The sequence below is a fragment of the Neovison vison genome, chromosome 7, assembly GCF_020171115.1.
Source record: "Neovison vison isolate M4711 chromosome 7, ASM_NN_V1, whole genome shotgun sequence".
Taxonomy (NCBI): Eukaryota; Metazoa; Chordata; class Mammalia; order Carnivora; family Mustelidae; genus Neogale; species Neogale vison.
Window position 1 is genome coordinate 132,095,455 of NC_058097.1, and position 7,795 is coordinate 132,103,249.

Below are 7,795 nucleotides of genomic sequence, written 5' to 3' on the forward strand. Positions count from 1 at the left end.
GCCTTGCTTTGGGGCAGCAGCTTTCCCTCTAGGGGTAGATCAGTGCTGGCTGGAAGCTTCCTCACTGTCCCTAGATCACCCTCTCAGGGAGAAGCCTGCTGCACCCCGCCCCTGTCTCTGTTCCTGATAGCCCCTGCGGCAGAGTGACCCAATGGTCTCGGACACACAAGGAGCTCCCTGGCTGCCAGATTCCAGTCTGTTCTGTCAGGCTCTTTTCCGGTCCAGGCATCTGAAAGCCCATCTCCCCAGGCCCATGTGAGGAGGCTCAGCAGCTCCCGACCTGCTCCTTGGGTGTTCTGTGAGTGCTTGAAGGGGGCTGCTTCTGGGCTGACACCCAGAAATCACTGGGTCGGGCCTCTCAGCAGCCTGTGCTGTAGCTGCTCACCCGGGACCCCTGACACTGAGGAAACCCTGCTTACCTCAGCTACGAAGACTGGGAGGACAGGGAATCACTATTGATTTATTCATCTTGTTATTTTCCAGATGTCCATTGATCACAGACATGATTGAGCTGGGTGGGACCATTAGTCCTGCCCACCCAGACCTCCTAGTCTGGCAAGGAAGATACATAAATAGAACACTGTAATATCACATGAGAAACCTCTGGTATGGCTAACCTCAGGAGGCTATGGAAGAATGCAAGGGGCCAACAACAGAGCTTGAGGAATTAAAACAGTTCTTGGAAATACCAGCCTCTAAAGAAAAGCATGTCCAAAGGCCCAGAAGGGAGCAGGAGCCAGGAGGACAGTATGGCGGGTATGCTGATAAGGAATGCCAACATGGGCGGGCCTTGATGTGAGGGCAGTGGGGAACCATGATGTACCCACGTGAATGCCTTTCCTCTAAATGAGAAAGGTGGGCTCTGAGCGGACTCAGAAACTTAGGTTGGGCCCTAATGCAAAACCCCACAGTGGCTAGACGTGACCTGATACCGCCATTCACTGCGAGGTGGTCAGGGAAACTCCACCTCTCATTAGAGCTCAGAGGGCCCAGAAGTGAGGCCCTCATGTCACTGACACAGAAATTAATGATCAAGTCTCCATCAGACTAAGGGTCCCCTCCCTGGCTAGAAGCTAAATTGAAATTCTAAAAATGACTCTATTGTCATTTGTCTGAACACAGAATCGATTTCTTCTGGTTCTATTAAACCAAGGCCCAGATTCCAGAAACAGACACCCAAGCTGTCATTGCCCATTCATTTAAACAATTGGTATTTTGGCCTTGTAGGGAGAGGCACGAGCTCATGTTTACAGAGCTGTTTGCATTCAATGATGACAACACAACGCCACTGAGAGAAGTCACCCTATGGAAAAATCTGTTTGCCTTCTGTTCTGAAAAGGAGGATCTTGCCCCCTCAAACAGAACAAGCATGCCCAGCATTTGGAGAAAGCAGTAGACTCAGGCCCTCCAAGATAAATCCGCCCTCCTCCTATTTACCTACAGGCCAACTGGGGCTTGGAAATATTTTCCGAGGAAAAACTTCCTACCTTACTCACTCACGTTCCCATTTCCCATAATTAGCCAAGTCCTAATTACTCCCTGTACTGTCTCCGCCACATTAGCTTTGTGAGACAATGGTGGGTAAGACAATGGTGCATAACTCAAACACAGAGCCAATCTGAATGAGAAACTGGCAGAGGACTCCCGGGATGATTGCATTATTCATGAAAAGACATCAGAACAATTGGAGGATAACATTAGATTTTAAATCACAGCAGCAATTACAAGACAATTATCCAAAATGGTGTAATTGCCACAGCTACAGGGCGTGTGGCGGAACCTATACAGCCCTCATGTCACTTTCCTTTAAAGCCATGATGAAAACGGGTGGCTTCGTTGTAGGAGGAAATTGTACAGAAGAAAACATTTGTGTTCCTCCCTCTGAGCCACATAAAGCTAGCAACCAGAGCCTCAGGAACAAAAACGGAGCCCGAGGCCACCCTCAAGTCTTTTAGGATCCCTTGCCAGGCTTACTCCAAAATATACCATTCTCGGATACTTGACCATGTCTGGTGTCGATTTCAATCCGCGTGGAAGATAATCCCACTTTTTCTAAATGACCAAGGACCTTGGTCTCCTCGACCAAGGACACCCCATACGAGGCAATGGGAGGTCATGTGCTCTGCAAGCAGCAAACTGGGATTTGCTCACTTTCCAATGCTTTGTGCCAGCATGATTTTGTATCTGCTATAATAAAAGCAGTTACCGTGTGCTGAGTGCCTAAGACGCACAATATCTTTTTCCTATCTTATTTCCCTTAAACTCAGTGGGTCTTGGTTTTCTTTATACCATTATCCAACAAATATTTCTCTATCTGGCATCTTCTTTTTATCAGGCCTGACGGGGTTGTATCAAGGACAAAACAGCCCTGTCTTCTTGGAACTTGTCTCATGGATACAATGTATTGTCTACAGCAGCAGCTCAGCCAAATGCAATTAGTATCAAAACATTTTCTACGGTCTTTCCTAATCTCTCTTCTTTCCTTCCTTTTCTCTTTCCTTTCCTTCTCTGCTGGTCTTTGCTTTAGGACTCTGTCTTTTCAAATCAACTCAACGAGCACTTCTTAAGCATCTATTAATTTGACAATATCCAACAATATCTCAAGCGGGTATATACTTTGATACAACTTTTTCACTATTAGATCTTTATTGTACAATAGGCTTGTACAGAATTGCTAAGATATGTTCAACAATATACACTGCGGTGTTGTTTGTGATGATCCCAAACTCCAAATAATGCAAAATATCCATCGCTAAGAGGACTGCTAAGTAAATTAGAGTGCTTCCATACAGCAAAGTAGTATGCAGCTGCTAAAAGAATGTACAGATTATGGGAAGATGTCCAGGGAGTCCCATGAAATGGAAAAAGCAAATTTCAGAAGTGTATGCAGTTGGATCCTGTATTTGTATAACAAGTTTATAGAAATTATAGAAAAAAGGCTGGAAGGATGTGCATCAAGTTATTATCTTTGAGATTATTATTATATATTAATATATATGGGAAGTATGTTGGAGATAGGAAAGATTTTAGCTTTCTTCATTGTCTTCTTTTTTTTTTTAATTTTATTTATTTATTTGACAGAGATCACAAGTAGGCAGAGAGACAGAGAGAGAGGAAGGGAAGCAGGCTCCCTACCAAGCAGAGAGCCTTATGCAGGGCTCGATCCCCTTATATTTCCTTTCAAATATAAGGAAAGCAAATATAAGGAAATGACCTGAGCTGAAGGCAGAGACTTTAACCCACTGAGCCACCCAGGCACCCCTCTTCTTTGTCTTCTGATTTAAAATATGTATAGATTACTTTTACCATTAAAATAAAAATGTATTTGGTCCAACATTATTTTGGTCAAATATTACTTTCTTTTTTTAAAAGATTTTATTTTTAAGTGATCTCTGCACTCACTGTGGGGCTAGAACTCACAACCCCAAGATCACGAGTTTCATGCTCTACCAACTAAGCCACAAGGTGCTCCTCAAATGTTATGTTCTGAAGGTGTTTTAGATAAGATTAACATTTATTTATTTATTTGTTATCATTATTATTTTTAAAGATTTTACTTATTTATTTGACAGAGAGAAAGAGACAGAGAGGGAACACAAGCTGGGGGAGTAGGAGAGGGAGAAGCAGGGGGAATGGGAGAGGGAGAAGCAGGGTGTCCACTGAGCAGGGAGCCTGATACTGGGCTCAGTCCCAGGACCTGAGCTGAAAGCAGACGATTAACAACTGAGCCACCAGGCTCCCCGAGATGAACATTTAATTCAGTGGACTTTGAGTAAAACAGACTGCCCTCCATAATATGGGTGGGTCTCATCTAACCAGCTGAAGGCCTTCAGAAAACGAAGACTGATCCCCAGAACAAGAAGGAATTCTGTCAGCACACTGCATTTGGACTTGAACAGAAGCTCTTCCCTGAGCCTCCAGACTCCTGGTCTGACTTATCCCCACCTTGTAAGACTTTGGAGCCACAAAACCTCCATAGCCACTTGAGCCAGTTCCTTAAAATAAATCTCTCTACATACACACACTTCCTGTTGGTTCTTGTTTCTCTTGGTAACCCTGACTAATCGAAGGAGCATGAGGGCTCGTGGTCTAGTGATGGTGCCAGCAAAGGGCTTGTTCTTCTAGGCAGCCCCTGAGGCTACACAGGTATTGGCAGGCACACCAAGGGGTGGCTTTTAGGGGTGTTTTGAAGCTCCATAACTTCCTTCTGCCACACCAAATAAACCAAATGTCCAAGAGTGTGCTGTGTTTTTTCAGCAAAAGCAGTTTCAAGAAAGTTTTCCCAGGATAGTGATTGCCTCTGGAGAGTAAGGCCTGACGTTTTTGAAAGCATCCATTCCTTGTGACGAGCAGGGTACTGGACCCTGGCCTCCAGGTCTTCCAAGGCCTTTCATTCTCTACATAAGACCTCCCTCCTGGTGGACAGGTCCACCATCTGGGGATGTACCAGGAGAAGGGGGCTTCTGTGATGACCAGCCTCAGCAGGTGAAGGGTTCCTACCTTCTACCCCATCAGCTCTCCAAGCTTAGGAGAAGTTCTATCTGCCTTGAGGTCATCCAGGGACCTCAAATATAAGGAAAGCAAATCATTCCAACTTAAATATGATGACTTGCAAATGCAATAAAAATACCTAAATACACAGAGTGAGAGAATAGGATTGGAATGTAAAAATGATGTCAATATTGCAATTACAGCTGTGAGAAATCATGCAAATGAACGGCTGTGTTCCTGCAAAGTAACGATGGAAAATAAAATAAATGGAAAATAAAAACAGAGATCACTAGTGTGGTAGAGGGATGGTGAAGTCTCCTCTTATTATGTATTATCTCCCCTTATTTAGAGCTTATTTTGTATTGCTTTTGTTGCTTGTCAGTCAAAATGGAAAAACCGATGAGGCCTTTTTGTCTGAGGAGGACAGGCTTGTTTATCTCTACCTGGCTTCTTGCGTCCAGGCCTCCTTGAACTGAGGCTGGAAGGTGTTTGTAGCTACACTTTGTATCGACAGCATGTAGCGACTCTTACACTATTTGCACCCGCTGGAGGCTTCTCGCATAACCGCCACCCCAGCTCTGTTCCGACCCTCTCTCCTAGTTTCTGGTGGTTATGACAATCCCTGGGGTTGCTTGGCTTGAGACCTGTCCCTTCAGTCTGTCTCCACCTCCACATGGTGTTCTCCCTTTTGTGTGTGTGGTTTCTCGTCCCCCCCTCCTCCTTCTCTTCTTCTTCCCCCTCCTCCAGTTCCTCATCCCCTCCCCCTCCTCCTCCCTCTCCTCCCCCTCCTCCTTCTTCTTCTTCTATTGGGTTGGAGAGAACTAAGACAACAGTTCTATTGGGTTAGGGACCACCCTAATCCAGTGTCACTTTGTTTTAACTTGCTTATATCTGCAATGACCCTATTTCCAAATAAGGTCACTTTCTTAGGTTCCCAAGGCTAGGATTTTTTTTTTTTTAAGATTAATTTATCTATTAGAGAAGGGGAAGGAGCAGGCAGGAAGGGGTGGAGGAAGAAGGAGAGAGAATCTCCAGTAGACTCTCCACTGAGTGCAGAGCCAGATGCAGGGCTTGATACCAGGACGATGAGATCATGATCTGAGCTGAAATCAAGAGTCCAATGTTTAAAACACTGGGCCACCCAGGCACCCAAGGCTAGGACTTTAACATATCTTTTTAAGGAACACATTTCAACCTGCAACAGAAGGAGTCAAACCCAGTCTCTCTGAAACCAAAACTATGCTTTGGGTGAGCCTTCAGAAATTTTAGTATACGTGGTGCCGAAGCGAGCACGAGGCCTTCAGAAATCTTGATAGTGCGATGAAAGTAGGGATTTTATAGGTACAAAATGAGGCAATAGATATTTGGGAAATCACTGTAATAGCCTGAAAATGCATACTGGATAATTGATGCATTAATAAAAAGCATCACAAGTACACTTAGAAATATTTAAATAAGCAATGCCTGAAATAATGTGAAAAATGGGTAATTCAAGTACAATAGATTACGGCATCGATGAATGCTGAGTTCATCCGAAAAAATAAATTTGGCTCTTCACTTTTAACTCTATGAGTACTAATTGGAGACTAAAAAGTGTTGACAGCCTCCTCCTGTCAAAGAAAGTGAGTGTAATTTGTTGGTAGCTTGACATCACCTCCATTATATATAGGAATAATTTATTCATCCCCCTTGCCCCAGATCATAACATCAAATAATGCAATAGAATCACACACACACACACACACACACACACACACACACATTACAAAGGGAGCAACACAGGCAGCTTAGTATTAAGACGGGAGACTCGACTGTAATTTGTACATTTTCCTCTCAAGTATCTTCCAGCTCTGACAATCAGGTCCATGATTTAGATTCAATCACATGATGCTGATTTTTGCTGGAAAATCAAATCAAAAGAAATAGTTTAATTTGCTGACTGCACTGTATGAACACTCCTCGTCACATTACCCGAATTTAAAATCTATGCCACATGATGGGAAAATTAAATTTTCTCGTTGTTAAAAATGATCAGAATAATTCAGCAGCATGCCTCCAGGTTACGGTTCCTCTAATTACCTTGTATTCTGAATTCTTAATTAATTATATTCTAGAATGTGAAGAAGTCCCTTTGTGCTCAGAGCCTGAGCCTTTTTCTGTGCGAGGTGAATTATTTACACGGTAAATCTTATCACGGCCTTTCAGTTTTGTCCCTGAAGTTGCTGCCCTTTTGGTCATTTCAATCTCACTCTTCTCAGAGTCAGTTTCCTACCATTTAGAACAAGCATACCCACCATGAGCCTTCCCCTACACCAACATCTTGTCACCTGTCACTGAATTCCTTTGTGACCCAGTTAAATGCCAGTTCTTTCTGGGTCACAGAAATGATACAGTCTTAAAAATCTCTGTCTCAAGAAGTAGGACCTGGCATTGATCAGGGACTCAGCTTCATTAGGAAATGCCAGGACGAGAGGAACGGTGACCTCGGTAGCGATAGGCAGCCGCCTCAAAGCTCTGTCCCTCCCATCTGTTTAAAACACATTTATTTAAACACAAGGCTTGATCATGCACCGAGGAGTGTTCTCAGAAAGCATGACTCCAGAGAACGTCTGAGCTTGAACTCAAAGGATTTTTCTTTTTTATTAATACTTTCAATCACTATGAACTGAACGGTTTCTCCAGTAGCCAGACGAGATGGAACCCTTGGAAACGATTAAAGCCCCTTCTGCACAGTGGGACCGGGATGGAAATTAGGAGAAACAGTATGGGGCTACTATCTGAGTGCTTGTTATGTGTCAGACATTGTACCAAACTCTTTGCATGCACTGCCTCACTGTGTTCTTGTAAGCTACCTATCTTCTAGGTTATGCAGCTCAAATACAGGGGGATTAAGTAACTCACTCAAGTTCACATGGCTAGTATGTATCAGAGTCCAAGTCAAGAATCTGGCTGCACTTCCCAGACATGAATGTGCATACATATGAATTGCCTGGAAAACTTGTTAACATGCAGATTCTGACTCCATGGGTCTGAGATTCTGTATTTTAAACATGGTCTTCGGTGAGATTGATGCTGCTGGTCTGTGGACCACAATTTGAGGAGCAAGGAGGTAGACCCTAATTCCACAGCTCCCAAAGCAATACATACTGGTCCTTCTTTGGTTTTGACTGATGGAACCTCATATGGAGCTTCACATTTTAAGGATTCCTTTGAGTTATTCTACAGCTCAGACGTAAACAACTTCAAGGCTAACAGTTGCGGGAAAACGATTGTTCAGATATGACCTGTTGGTATAGGACCCTCA